Source organism: Ascaphus truei, chromosome 1 (assembly GCF_040206685.1).
Source record: "Ascaphus truei isolate aAscTru1 chromosome 1, aAscTru1.hap1, whole genome shotgun sequence".
Lineage (NCBI taxonomy): Eukaryota > Metazoa > Chordata > Amphibia > Anura > Ascaphidae > Ascaphus > Ascaphus truei.
The window spans coordinates 214,072,819-214,088,176 of record NC_134483.1 but is presented as its reverse complement, the minus strand read 5'-3'; the positions used below and the strand labels follow the sequence as shown (position 1 = coordinate 214,088,176).

Here is a 15,358-nt window from a genome sequence, read left to right as displayed (position 1 = left end):
AATATGTTAATACAAAGGCACCCTATGTACAGAGGTACCGTAGCAAGTCTGCAGCGCCGGTGACAGTGTCTGCTGTGATGGAGCTGCAGGGGGCATGCTTCTGAATGGGACCCCCCGCAGTATTAATCCTTCAGTGTTGCTACATCTGTAACAGGTGGTGAGAAAGGTAAAGGAAAGCCGTCCCCAAGGTTAAAATCTAATTTTAAGGCAGTATTATGGCCACCTTAAAACTAACATCCTGGAATCTACTGTAGGGAGAGGCAGTCCTCGGTTATCCAACACAATGCGTTACTCAAAATGGCGTCGGATAGCGAAGCGTCGTAAAGCGAATCACATTTCCCATAGGAACACTGTTTAAATCATACGTTCCGTTCCTGAAGGCATTTTTAATGCTAAAATACACCAAATATTGTATGCAGGCAATAAGATATGCAGCACACACATACATTATGATGTAAAGATTCTATTTATTGAATCCAGAACAGTATAATAAAACTGTTGGACATGTTTAAAGGCCTAAATACACCACTAAACCTTCACACAGACTGATCTGGATGATTTCCCAGACTGCAGCCTTCTGATTGACATAATGTTGCAACTTTACAAAGCATCGTAAGAGCGTCGGATAAGCCATTTTGGCGTCGTAAAACCGCCCATAGGGACGCATTGGACAGCGTCGGATAAGCCATTCGTCGTAAAACGAGGACTTACTTATTAACTCCGCTGTGAAAAAGAAAATCTTAACTCATTTGGGTAAACACAAAACTGATATAACTCTTTTACAAGAAACTCCATTTAACAAGCTTGGACCATGAACAATTGCGAATGAGATGGGTACTAAGCTGTAAATATTCATCATATAAAAGTAAAGATCTATTAATGAAAAAAGACCTTTAACTGGAGGACATAAATGTATATTCAAATTAACAAGGGGGATTTATTACGTGGTAATTGAAAAGAAGAAACTGTGTGTGTAATATCTATGCCCCAAATGAATATGCAAAAGACTTTTTTTTTTTTTTTTTTTTTTACACAACTGGGGGAAGATAAAAACAAATTTGCCAAAAGGCTATTATTGCTAAGAGGGCATTTTTAATATTATCGGTAATGCCACTTTAGATGTAAAAAAAAAAAAGCTGTGTGTGCTGTGCACGCGCATAGTAAGTGAAACTTCTTTGTCTTTTGTCACAGAAATTGTATTTGTTGTGGTGATGTTTTTAATTAAAAATCAAAACAATTTCAGTTCCAAAACACAAAGAAGTTTGACCGCGTGTTTTAGCCATTTGCACGTCTATATTTATAGTAACTGAATTCCTTGGGTGTGTGTGTCAGTGTGTGTTTCTCTGTGTGTGGTGTGTGTGTCTCTCTGTGTCCTGCCCCCCTCTCCTGACTCTCTCCACCCCGGTGGAGCTGCGGACACAGGGGGGGTGGGGGGAGGCTCTGTCTGAGTCTCCCCCCCGGCAGAGCTGCGGGCTGTGTGTCCTGCGTAGCCAGCCCCCCCTGCGGAGGTATGTGTATATATGTTTGTCAGTCAGTGTGTGTGTGTGTCAGTCAGTGTATGACACACACACCCTCTGTCTCCTGACTCCCCCCACCCCCTGGCGGAGCTGCGGACACGGGGGGCTCTGTTTGAGTCTCCCCCCCCCAGCAGAGGTACATGCGTGGAGCAGCCCCCATTCTCTTCCCCCTGGCGGAGCTGCTGCAGCCAGCCACCCGGCAGAGGTACAGGGCCATGGTGGGGGGGGGGGTACTGAAGGGCACTTTAACGTGCGTGGGGCGCTCTGCCCTCTTCCTCCCCCCCTCTGTTGGTGCTGCGGGGGACACAGCACGCTCAACCTCCCCCCCCCCGTTACTGTACCAGAGCAGGAGGCGACAGGGCATGGTAACGCGCGCGCGTGTGTGCGCTCACTCGACACTCGGCACTCTTCCTCCCGACGGTGATGCGTCAGTACTGCGCATGCGCGGCGCGGGCGTGTGGGGGGAACGGCGCCGCTGCCAGCCGCATGCGTGTCTTTCCTCTGCGTCCCCATGACTACTGCGCATGCGGGGCATGGCAGTGGACATGTTGGGGGAACGGCGCCGCTTCTGCGCATACGCAGATGCCCGTAGTCGCCATTAGTAATGCGCATGCGCGCCATTGCAGCGGACGTATTGGGAGAATGGCGGCAGTTAGGAGCAGCGTCGCCGGCCGCCGCATATGTGATTGGCCGTGTGGATGGAGCGGCGCCCGCTAGGAGCGGTGTCGGCGATACAGCAGACGTGTGGGGAGAGCGTCCTGTCAGCACGTCCTGAACAGCAATACCGGCTCCCTACCTGTACCGAAGCTGTGCACAAGCGGGGAGACTATAGAGCCTGTTACAAATGCGTTATTTACATCAGTTATGCACGTATATGACGATTGCAGTACAGTACATGCATCGATAAGTGGAATAAAGGAAGTTCTTCACTTTATGTACATTTTCGCTTTATATACATGCTCTGGACCCATTGGGTACTTTAATGCGGGGTATGCCTGTATGCTGTTGTAATATCTTATCAATACAGTAGACCCTTGGAGAGCGCAGCACCCAGAAGAATCATTGTGTATGTCAAGGGCCCATCCCACAATGTCTAAAATAGATCAAATTTTAACAGATGTGAGAATATTTCATACAATAATTTCATCTAAAATTGTAAACAATCCTTTCAGACCACACATTGATTTGGATTAAAATCTTAAAAAAAAAAAAAAAGTTGGCATTATAAATTGGAGGTTTCCACAAATTTAGCAGACTCTGGCCATTTAAAATCCTTTTTAACCAGCTCGTGGGAACTTTTTCAAGAGGACAATAAGAGTAATAGAGAAAATCATGGGCTTCTTTTGGTACACAGCAAAAGTGGTACTAAGGGGTAATATAATCTCTTATACAAGGAAATGAATGATTATTTCCTAGTAACACATGAAAATCTCACAAACGCTTTCCAAAACATAAAATCCAAATTTTCTGAAGAAAATGAGATGGAATATTTGGATAACAGAAATACATTTGACTTAATACCGAACTAAGAGTTGTCAAATATGTCTTTCCTAAATTATACAGTTTTCAAGTTTGGTAATTAAACTGGGAAGATTTTCTCTAACTTTGAAGGGATAGAACCAAAAATAAAATACTGTAGATGTGCTTAGAGACCAGGAAGGGGGAATCCAAAACAAAAGCAATAAAAATTGGAAATATTTAGGGTGCTCTATAGAAATGTATTCAGTAAAGAAGTTACAGATAAAGCCAATAAAGAAGCAAATTGGAAAGAAGTCGGAACATCTGAAATAAAGTAAACCCAGTGAAATAAAAAATATCACTGGAAGAAGAATTAGAAGGCCCATGCGGGTGTATGGCAGAGTTTTTCAAGATATTAAAGCATAAAACGTCTCCATACTGTATGTGAGACACGTGTATAATACTACTTGGAGTAATACAAATATATCAAGTGGATTTAATTCCACATTCATAAGAGCATTTGCCAAACCAGTCAGGGACAAGCTATAAAATTCTGAAAATAATAGTGGCTGACAGATTAAGATCCATATTACCTGAATTAATTTCCATAGATCAGACATTCTTCATAGTAGGTATGAATCCTCTAAATAATATTAGAAAAGTGTTATCTGTACTGCAATATCTGAAGAACAAAAAAGAGACCAGCTATCGCTGATAGAGTACCGAGTCTTGATGCCGAAAAGGCTTTTGCCACTTATTTAAAGGATTAAGTAGATTTGGTATTAAAGGGAACTACAATTTTTTTAATGGAGAAATAAAGAACACAGAATCCATTTAGAAAAGTTATTTCTTCCCAGAAGAAAAGACCATTACCCAGAACCCCTGGCTACAGTGCAAGCTCTGTTTGCGTACCGATAATGGGGGTAAGGACAGGGTTGCAGACCTATCTGGGACATGCAAATGCACCACAAGTGGTATTTTTATTTACAGAATAGGGAAATACAGTAGATCTCCGTAATATTCAGTTATTGAATAGAATTCCAATGTTTGTGTATGCTGCAGAATACAGTCGCAGATACACGATAGAGCACTCGCACACAGAGCCGCTGAGAGGTTGGGGGACACGAAGGGTGCCGTTTAGTATCATGACAACCATTAACTTCCCCTCTCCCTCTTTAGCAAGTTGTGGCTCCTAAAAATTCCAACTGGTTCGCAGATTTTTGTTCACCCCTGCTTTAAATCGATGATGCATGATGTAGGACTTTGAATTACTTGGATTGTAGACCTATGATGTTTGAGATCTTCCATCATAGGTGTGTACCTTTTACATTAAAGGACCACACAGGTGTACAACCAGGTCTACTACTTGGTTTTACCGGCAGGCGTAACCAGCCTTTTATGGTAGAATGTAATTTTGTATTGTATTGTATGTCTTTATTTATATAGCGCCATTAATGTACATAGCGCTTCACAGTAGTAATACATGTGGTAATCAAATAAATAACAGATAATATAAACAACAGATCATGGGAATAAGTGCTTTAGACATAAAAGTAACATTAAGGAAGAGGAGTCCCTGCCCCGAGGAGCTTGCAGTCTAATTTGTGACATCCACCACACTTCTAACACGACATACAGTATGACCGCATAACATGGTATACCACAGACTTTCAGTAAGTACAGCTAAACCCCGTTATAACGCGCCTCGTTATACCGCGATCCGGTTATAACGCGGTTTTCCCGTGGCTCCCGGTTTTTTTTGCACACTGCACACACTGCACACACTCACTGCACACACACTGCACACACACTGCACACACACTGCTCATTGCACACACTGACACACTGCACACACACTGCACACTGCACATTGCACATTGCACACACACTGCTCATTGCTCACACTGCACACACTGACACACTGCTCATTGCTCACACTGCACACACTGACACACTGCTCACACTGACACACTGCTCATTGCTCACACTGCACACTGCACACACACTGCTCACACTGACACATACTACACACACACACACACACACACTACACATATACATAAATCAGCCTTACCTTGGGGATGATTGGTGAGGCATGTGGCTGCAGGGGGGGGGGGGAGGGCGTGCCGGTGGGGGTGGTGCTGCGGTGGAGGGGGATGATGGCTGCGGGGGCCCCCGATGCTGCGGGGGCTGGTGGGATGGCCCGGTGCAGCGCGGGGGGGCATGGGGGGGGGGGGGGCAGGACGACCCTGCGCTACGGCAGGGCCAGGGGGCCCTGTATTGTGGCGCGAGGGCCCTGTGCTGCGGTGGGGGGGAGCCGGACCGGAGGGGAATCCCCCCTCCCATCTCCTGTCACGCGGTGACAGGGGAAGCTGAAGCCGGAGGGGAATCCCCCCTCCCATCTCCTGTCACGCGGTGACAGGGGGAAGCCGGGACCGCGGGGTAAATATGCACTGATGGGGCGGCCATTTTTTTTTTTTTAAATTAGTGTGACCCCGTTAGTAACGCGGTGGTCTCGGGGTGGACCCCGAGGACCGCGTTATAACGGGGTTTAGCTGTACCAGCTCTAATATTGGCATAGTATAGTTACTGTATATTGTTACATATGGTACTGTAACACTAGAAATAATACAGGCTACTGTACATCTATGCAACTATTTGACTATTGTGATCTTCTGGTTGTCAAACTGCTATAGTTGGTTATGAGTATGTGAACACCAAATATGTGTTGAAATATTATGATGTAGTTGGATCCCAGACTGAGTATTTTTACCATATTATAGGTGTTTAAAAATCCACATTGTCTTTGTCTGGGGATTGCTGGCATGAAAAACTGTTCTAAGATCAGTATTTCAGTTATTGATCTTTCTGTGCAATGTGCTGTCTATCATCTCAATGAGCTCCAAAGCACAGACAACAATTATAGTATGTCATTATATGGCTCCGATTCTATGAAGATAATTGGAAAAATGCTCTCTCTATTTGTGTGTGTGTGTATATGTGTATGTGCGTGTGTGTGTGTTCAGCGATTTCAGTATTGATTTTCACCGATCAATTACCAGGTTTTTATATGAAAGGATTTCCATTTTGACTGATTTACATGTTTTTATCAATCCACTCAATATGTTTTCCAGGTACTTATTTGTGTTACACAATGGTTGTGTGTAATGCAGCTGTGAGATGTAAGCCATTCCTGTAAAAAACAGAACAGACGAACGGTGCAGATCGGCAAAGTGATATCGCACATGAGTAACTCCTCTCACAATTTTGTGGTTGAAGTACAATTTGGCATACTGAATTACTTACTAATTGAAAAGCCACAAACAATGTTGGGTTTATACAAATATCACCATGTGCAGCAGTAAAAATTAAGACTTTTTTGGGGGGGGAGAAATCCAACTTTTTTGGTGAGGAACTGTTCAAATCATATTTTTTGAGATATGGAGTAAGTCATATCTAAAATAGTTATGATGCCCATCCTATGGTAGCTTTCTATAAAATTTGTGTTTTCTGTGGTCAGTGATACTGTATCGTTTTTTTTTTTTTTTTTGGGCAGTAATTTTTTTGTCAATAAATTTGTTAAGCTAATACACAGATCTTAAATATGCAACAATTGGTAAAGATGATATAGGATGTGCAAACGACTGCTTTACAACTTGATTGCTTAAAACATCAATACTACCTATTTTGGACAGGGTTAAAAAAATTTTTAAAACAGAATCTGAACCAGGGGGTTTCTCTGGACCTGAGCTGTGTTCCATGGACCACCTGGTTCCCAAAATACTTACCGTTAAAATTGCCAATTCACTTCCTGGATTTTCAAAGTTGACGTCTGCAGTCCTTCAATAGGAAGCCACAACGTCAGCCATGGCCGCTTACTTTTCGCCCGTTGGGCTTGGCGTCGTTTTTTAATTTCTCAAATTGAAAATGTAACACTGGCAACTATAACTATTAGTACCTCAGGAACTGGAGGGTCCCCAGAGTTAAAAATAATTAGAAGTTTGGAAGTCAGAGCATGGCAGTTCAGATGCAACTCTTTGGCCTTTTATCTTAAAAGATTGTGAACTCGAAGCTATGTTGTTATTAACACAAATGACTCCTATTTAGGCAGCCTCCGCTTTACTCCTAGAGTTGCAATCCGTAGCATCCGTTTTACATATAATGATAAAGGAAACTTAATCTTGCTCTTCAAGCTTTTTTGTTTGGATAAAGGAATTGTTGGAATGCCTTTAATGCATTACTGCAGTGCACTAATGCATCTATTTTAATTGTGCTGCCGAGTACGCTTGCACGCTAATGGATGATGATGATAATTGCAGGGTTGCCTAGAAATCGTTTGATACACAATGTTTGCAGGATGGAACTCCGCAGCAATCTGTGATTGTGTCATACAATAATTTGCTTCTAAAATGTTCCTCCTGTCCGTCTTTCTCATCTTAATGTGTACAAAATTAAGCCTTGATTTTGCAATGCTTTAAAGCGACAATCCCAGCTTACCTAGTCCATGGACTCCCTCGCCCCCGAGATATTTGTAGGGTTTTTTTTTTTGTGGTGCCGGATTTGACACAGACTGCAAATATGGCTGGTGAACTGAAAACATGAAAGTAGGGTCATCAATAAAAAGCCACAATATTATTTGTGGATGATATCACGGCATTTCTATTGATCGTTGGAGCGAGCGCTGACCCTGCGGCCATTATGGGTCTACCAGTTTGATCTGCGGACGGCCAACTTGCTGCCCCTGAACAGTGACTCTCGTATGTCCAGGGATCCCCTGGATCATGTTTTGCTCCTTTTAAACTGCTGCTTCTTTTCATAGCTCTCAACTTCAGATGGTGCTCGACAAAACATCGACCTTTCTGATTTGGGGTCTTTAAATACAAGGAGAATCCCCCCCCCCCCCTAACATTATTTTGGATATAAATAAAGCTATGTACAGTACTTGGTTCATTAACGTTGACCTGTGTGCCCGTTTGCACGTATGTAAACTATTTTGTTTGTCAAGTATTGAATTTGTATTTGTTTTTACAGTGAATGATTTGGGAGGAGACTTTAAGGGAGATGGAAAAAGTTCATCAGCTGCTGACAAAGTTGTCGAAGAAATAAGAGCAAAAGGAGGAAAAGCTGTGGCCAACTATGGTATGTAGTTCAGTCCTTTCCCTCATAATTGTTTGGGTAGGGCACACAATTAATATAAGATCATTGAAACTTATTGAGTGTATACTAATCCTGACCTAATCACCTTTCTTTGAGATCTATTTTAGCATTGAGTAGAATCCATTATTCACCCATTAAAGGCTTTATTGTGTATAAAGTGCTGGCATTCTTCCTAGAGAAGACTTTATCATGCTTTTAATATACTTGTATCTGTGCTAGTTTATAGATCAATGAAGTGTCAAATTGTTTTTTTTATGAGTATGTGTGTGTATGTGTATATGTATATTAACTGTACCCAGCGTAACATACACTGATCTAGGTGATCTGAAAGGTTATTAATTAAACATTACTCTTTGTTTTTACCCCTCCCTGTAATACCTTGCTGTCTCTTGTTCCCTCGTCCCCACAATACTCTCTTCTCTATCATGCCCTGCTCCCCTTTGTACTCCCTGCCTTACTGTGCCTGCTCTCCTCTGTGCACACTACATTCTGTTTCCTCCTACTGATCTTGCTGTCTCTCCTCTCCTCTCTTTGCGCTCTCTCCTGCCCCATGTGCTCTCCATTCCATTCACAGAGGGGGAGGGATGTGCAGCCTCACTGGCTGGCTTTCCCTAGGTGAGTGATGGGCCAATCATCTTATCACAGAGGGATGTGCAGACATCCTTAGAGTTTTATATATAGATAGAGGAATATGTAGATCGTCCCCCATGACCGTACAAACAATGAGGGTTATGCCCCTCCCACTTATTTGCCAAAGCAAATAAGGCTCCTCCCACCTGAGATCCCCACTTGGGTTTTTCCTACCTTCTTGTTTTGACATTTCTCTCAGATGCTCCTACAGGAAGAAGAAGAGGAACTAGGTTATAATTAAATGGAAGCTGGTGTAAAACTACCTGGGCTCTGCTCACAGTTGCCAGCAGGGGGAGCACTGGCTGGCTGGTCCCTCCGCAAAGCATGCATATTCTGGTAAATCCTGAGTGAGGTTTGGTGTTGCCTCTGGAGCTAGGTCCCTGCTGGTCCTTTGGCTTTATTTTTGTTAAATAAATCATGGCACGGTGTAATATGTCATGTGTTGTTGTTCATCTGTGGTTGTATTTACCTAATTTTAAGACCTGCTAAGGAACAGATGATTTTTATTATGTCCTGATATGTAAAACCATAGAATTCAAAGAGGGTGTTCTTTCTTTTTCACACAACTGTATATACACACGTGTGTGTGTGTGTGTGTGTGTGTGTGTGTGTGTGTGTGAATGATCACGGTGATAATGTTATGCAGCCAGTAACCTCTCTTCTTCCCTAAGATAGTGTTGGCCTTTCATATGAACCATGTCATAATTGTCCCTTCATTGTGTCCAAATCCTAATCGTATAAAAGAAAGAGCTTTTGCATTGCTTAGAGGTGGTTAGAACCCCATCTTAATATGTTGTTAAATCAGAGCATTATAGGACATCAGACCAATAGTTTGTTCTCTTCTCAGGAAACAAAAGAAGCTTTTCTGCCTCTATTTCTTCCATTGCTAGATTAGTCAAGCAATGTATCCAGGAAGCCTTGACATCTGGATTGTCCATTAGTGACTAAGGCTCATTTCCCTATGGCTATAGCTACTTCATGAGCCAATAGGGCCCTTGCCTCATCACAAGATATATGTAGGACTGCGACATGGTCTCACAGAATACGTTCATTGGGCATTGAAAGTTCGATGTATCACCCTCCTGACGAGGCTAGATTTGGGAGGAAGGTTTTGCAAGCCATCATGCCAGGCTCTTCCCACACTTACAAAACAAATGGATACAAAGTGCAGCAGTCCTAAGGCCATGATTATACGCCAAAACATGCGCGTGTCGCGTGTAGCGGCATTTCACGGCGCCAAAACAAGTTGCTTACATCCAATGAAAGTGCTCATACCGCAAGCGACGGGCGTGGCGTGCCGTACTGCAAAGCGGATGGCTGGGGAAGAGACTGAGAATTTTTTTTTCATGCGACGGCCAATGAGGGCGAACCGCTCACGGCCACGCCTCCTCCAAGCCTCCTCTGCTCTGTCTCCCTGGTATAACCAAGATGCTGCTCGGCGGTAGTGCTGGGTGATGTCACAGAATAGCGCTGCCGCCCTGCAGCTCTTGGTATAATCAAGGTTATAAATGCAATACATCGTGTGAATAAGTTACAATAATGTAAAATGCAACCCTTTATCAGGCTCTGAGGTGCTTCTCCATGGGAAAGACCATCCACAAGGTCTCGTAGAAATATTGAAACAAAGGTAGGAGTGCGTCTCTCAGGAACCACATGCGGGGTAAAGAAAAAAGACATAAAGTACAATTCTGCGTGATAAAGTGTGTTCTCAGGCAGAAGGGTAATAGATAACATGTGAGTGTAACTAGTTAAAATGGGCATGTATTGCATGCAAAGTAGGCAATCTGCAGTTGCACCTTAAAAGTGGGACATCAAACTTCTGAGTGGGAGGGGATATCATGCACCCAATGATGTTAGCTGGATGTCCAAGGTTACTCTAAACTTTTAGATGTCCGATAATCTCTCCTGTGTGTGTTTGTGTATGTATGTATGTATGTGTGTATATATATTATATATATGTATGTGTGTGTATATATATATATATATATATATATATATATATATATGTATGTATGTATGTATGTGTGTGTGTGTGTGTGTGTGTGTGTGTATACATGTATACACACACACATATATATATATATATATATATATATATATATATCTCTGTCACATCTAACAGTTCAGAGTAACCTTGGACTTCTCTCCTCTCTCCTCTCTCTCCTCTCTATCCTCTCCTCTCTATCCTCTCTCTATACATTCAAAATAATCTCACATTTGCACTTTATATACAATCTGTTTTCAGTTGTACTATAGATGTTGGCATGCATTTTATATAAGCTGCATACAATTTTTTCCTTGAAAAGATTGTACATGGTGGATTTAGGATTAGCAGAGCATGTATTTTATAGAAGTGGCTTTATTTTTATTAAAAAGACACTGCGGTAGAACACTTACGCTCTCAAGGGTCAGGTTCCTAAGAAGATCTGTATCACGCCTGTCTGAATGCTGGCCTCGAAGTCTGAAATTGACCACTAAGACTCCTGCTGATTTTTACTTTAAAACTTTCATGTGTTCTATATTTGACAACCTTAAGTCTTAGCTTGTAGCTCTTTCTTGTTGCACAATGACCACTTATCGGTAGTGTAGTCTTCTGGGGTTCTGGTATTGTATATCTTCATTCAAATGCAAATGTTATTTGCTTTTAATTATGCTTTTACATTTATTTTCTCTCTTCCTCCAAGATATTTACTTCCTATTCCTCTTGCAGCATTCCCCCCTTTCAACCTGAACTGACTGATGTGGTTATCATCTCTTGCTATTATCTCCAAACCATTAAATCCCTTTGCTGTTTTGCCAGCAACACCTTTTAGTTTTCTGATTAATGATACAGAATGTTTTACAATGAATATTACACTGAAGTCCATTCAATGTACTTGATAACATGCCAACCAAGGTCCAAAATGTTTATGAACCATTCATATTTTATCTTAACGACGTAACTTTTTTTGCTCATTTTACTTGTCTCTTAGATTCCGTAGAGGCTGGGGAGAAACTTGTGCAGACGGCATTAGATGCATTTGGGAGAATAGGTAACCCTCTTAACTCATTTGATTTGTTCCCCCCCCCCCCATTGGTTGACTGATGGCAATTGAGCCCTTGTAATTGGTTATGTGATTTCTGTCATCAGTCTGTGAGCAGCAGAGTACGCATTAAAAGGCAAAATGCTGTTGTATTGTGTAATTGATTTGCGGGCCACTTCACATTTCATACATTTGTTTATTGATGTTGGCGTTTTCCAAGTTAAATTCCTGCTCGGCTTTTTCAATACTTCAAAAACTTTAGGAGCTGAGAGGTCTATGGATCCATGAAATGGTGAAACTGAAACTAAACATATTGCCTGAAAACTAAACCTAATCACTGCCGTGCAGGTGTGTCTAAGGCTTCAGTTTGCAGTGCCTTCTTTACACTTCTGGACATAAATGGGTTATACCTGTCCAGCTAAAACACGTGCTACAAAACTAACTGGACACATTTCTTCATGAGTTTTTCTCTTTTTCACATTTGTCATTCTGATATATTTTTATGATCTTATTTTCAGATGTTGTAATAAACAATGCTGGGTAAGTAGTCTGACCTGTAATTTTCACCTCTAAAATGCATGTTTATGCGTGCACTTTATCATTGCCTTTGGTATTCTGCTTTATTTGTAAATGTGTTTCAACATATGGAATGTGATCACATCAGCAACAACAGCCGCGTTAGGCAGGCTAGTGTCTATTATGGTTTATTGTAGAAGTTCTCATTCTTTTTTCTTTTAAGGCATTTCCCCTGTTAATGATGCTCAGTGGTTGAGGCACCCTTACAATAGTCAGAACCTAAGCTAACACACATGCACAAAATAGGACAGACAAATGCTGCAGAAACACAAAGCAAGGTACACACAGTCACAAAATATGATCGAAAGACTTGGCAGACACACACACACACACACACACACACACACACACACACACACACACACACACACACACACACACACACACACACACACACACACACACACACACACACCACAAGGCAGATGGCTACATACACACGTGCACACACACACACCACAGGGCTGACATCTACAAACATACACACACCACAAGGCAGATGGCTACATACACAGATGTGCACACACACACACACACACACACACACACACACACACACACACACACACACACACACACACACACACACACACACACACACACACACATATACACACCACACACCACAGGGCAGACAGCTACACATGTTCACATGCCAAACAGGACAGACACATACACCAAATAGAACAGAGCCAGGTATGACGCATACAATAGGACTGAAAGACAGACACAGTTACACAAAAAAACAAGACAGACAGATACACAAAGAATACTAATAAATAGTGGGAAATGCTACTGAATTCTCTACTAAAGTGCAAAGTGTAATGTGAATTGAACACTGAAATGTGCAACAAATGTAAACAACACTATAAAAAACAATGAATCCAATGAAGTGATAATAATGTGCCAACTATTACGGATAGTGCAAAAAGTGAATACAGATAATGGTAATAATTGTAGCAACCAGGTGCAGTTTAGTAATTATTCTAAAAATCAGAAAAGTACATGACAAGGGAATGACTCATCCAGCGCTGATATGAGTTCAAAAGTCAAATATACATGAGTATGTACGTGATATGTGATAGAAAAATGCACCTCTCTTTTCTGCTGGAGGGAGAAAAACCATACTGGGTCTGTGATGCACAGGAACATGATAAAAACTGCTAATTGGAAAGTGGGGCGGGGGTGAGCTTTAAACCCTGGGATGGAGGGGCCACACCTCAAACAACATTTAGTGTTTACCTGCAGTTTGTCCTGTTCCTCACAGTGTTGCATATATATTTGCTTCTTTCTTCTTATACAGCAGGGCCCCGCTTTTCAGCGATCCGCTGTTACGGCGGCACCGAGAAGGGGGCCGCCATGTTGAATTTAAAACCGCGCATGCGCAGAACGGGCGGGTGCGCCGGTTGTGCGCGCAGACCGCAGGTCGCACATGCGCAGAACGACGAAAATGCCGATTTGCGCATGCGCAGCTTTGAAAATTGTTGGATCCGCTTTCCGGCGATTTTCACTATACGGCGGGCCTCTGGAACGGAACCCGCCGTATACCCGGGGCCCTGCTGTATACACCGTTCACATCGTCGGATCCAATCGGAGTACCAGCCATGGAATGGAAGTCATTACCTCTACCTGAAGCTCCTGCCATCTCCCGAAATCACATACACACTCCTATATTAGCACTGGATGAGCCCGTCCCTTGTCCGATACACAAAGGACACATAGACGCCAATTCTCGCCTCCTTCTGCCTACACTGCTTCGTCCTCTGCTTGACCATGCCTCCAGGCACATTATCCTTACACTTTATCCTGATTGGCTGCATTACCCAGCAGCAGCCAATCCGGTTAGAGGAAACTGCCTTGCCCCCTAGCATCCCTTTTACTTTCTCCGAGCTCTGGGAGAACAGGGTAATATCTCGCTGCACCCTTCTGAGACTCCAAGCATGCTGCGGAACCCCAGCCGAGAGAGCATGGTTTGCGGTGTACTATATCACTGCACACTTGTTTTTTCTTTTTATACTTGGGTAGATTTAAGAGGCAATCCAAGCCGTTTTTTTTCCCCCCCCTTCCATTTTTTTAATGCAGGATTGAAGCAAGGGGTCTCCGGAGCTGAACCCCTTTCATTTCAACTAAGGGTGCCCCCTGCTTTGGGGAGGTACTTACCTCCTTAGGAGGTGCCTGTAGCCACACAAGGGCTTACATTATGGCTGATTTTCAAAGCTCCCTGCGGGCCAATCGGAAGCCATGATATCATCCGGTGCGGCTTCCTATTGGCCCATGTGGTGAGGGAGCTGAAAACTGCAAAGATACAGGCATCCCCTTCAGAAGTAAATATCTTCGAAAGCAGGGGGTCCCCATAGCTGAATTTAATGGGGTTCAGCTCCATTAACCCCCTGCTTTAATCATGTATTAAAAAATGAAGGCTTGGATTTCTCCTTTAACACAACACTAGATTCAACTCACATCTCGCTATTCTTGGCTAACACACTGTGAATTATTTATCAAAGTCTGTAGGCGGCAGAACTAGGGCAACACCTGTGCAAAAAACTGCACCAGATTTACACAAGAAAAGGATTGTCATGGAGAGAAATGGAATACTTTCTTTTGATAAATCTGATGCAGTTTTTGTACTTATTTTTCAGTTGCGAGGCTTTTGTAAATAGACCCATTATGTATTTAATGCTACGGTTTTCGCATTTTTGCATAATTTGTTAAATTATAGCTTGTTTTGAGCCAAACTGTTTTGTCCTGTCCTGCTGCATCTGTACATATCTTTTTACTGATGTGCATCATTAAACTGCGTAAGAGTACAGTACCATTTAGTAACATATATTTGTGCAATAATTGATAACATTTTCTAAAGCATTTCTAATTTAGGCTGATGGGGAACAAAACGACACAACAACACAAATCAATACAGGCTGCCTCCTTTGGGGAATATGTAAAAGTAATACTGTACCTAACTACAATTAGAGTTCTTCATTAAATGCACATTTGAAG

The 15,358-nt window shown here is 42.5% G+C and overlaps 1 protein-coding gene across 1 annotated transcript in view; it reads left to right on the top strand.

The window, feature by feature from the left end:
* The first annotated feature begins 8,006 nt into the window (after positions 1–8,006).
* The window catches only part of HSD17B4 (hydroxysteroid 17-beta dehydrogenase 4), a 155,279-nt gene continuing 147,927 nt past the window's right edge, over positions 8,007–15,358 (top strand). The window contains exons 1-3 of the mRNA XM_075601069.1: positions 8,007–8,114; positions 11,735–11,794; positions 12,304–12,325. The gene's annotated coding sequence lies outside the window, so the exon portion shown is untranslated. The remainder of the gene's footprint in view (positions 8,115–11,734; positions 11,795–12,303; positions 12,326–15,358) is intronic.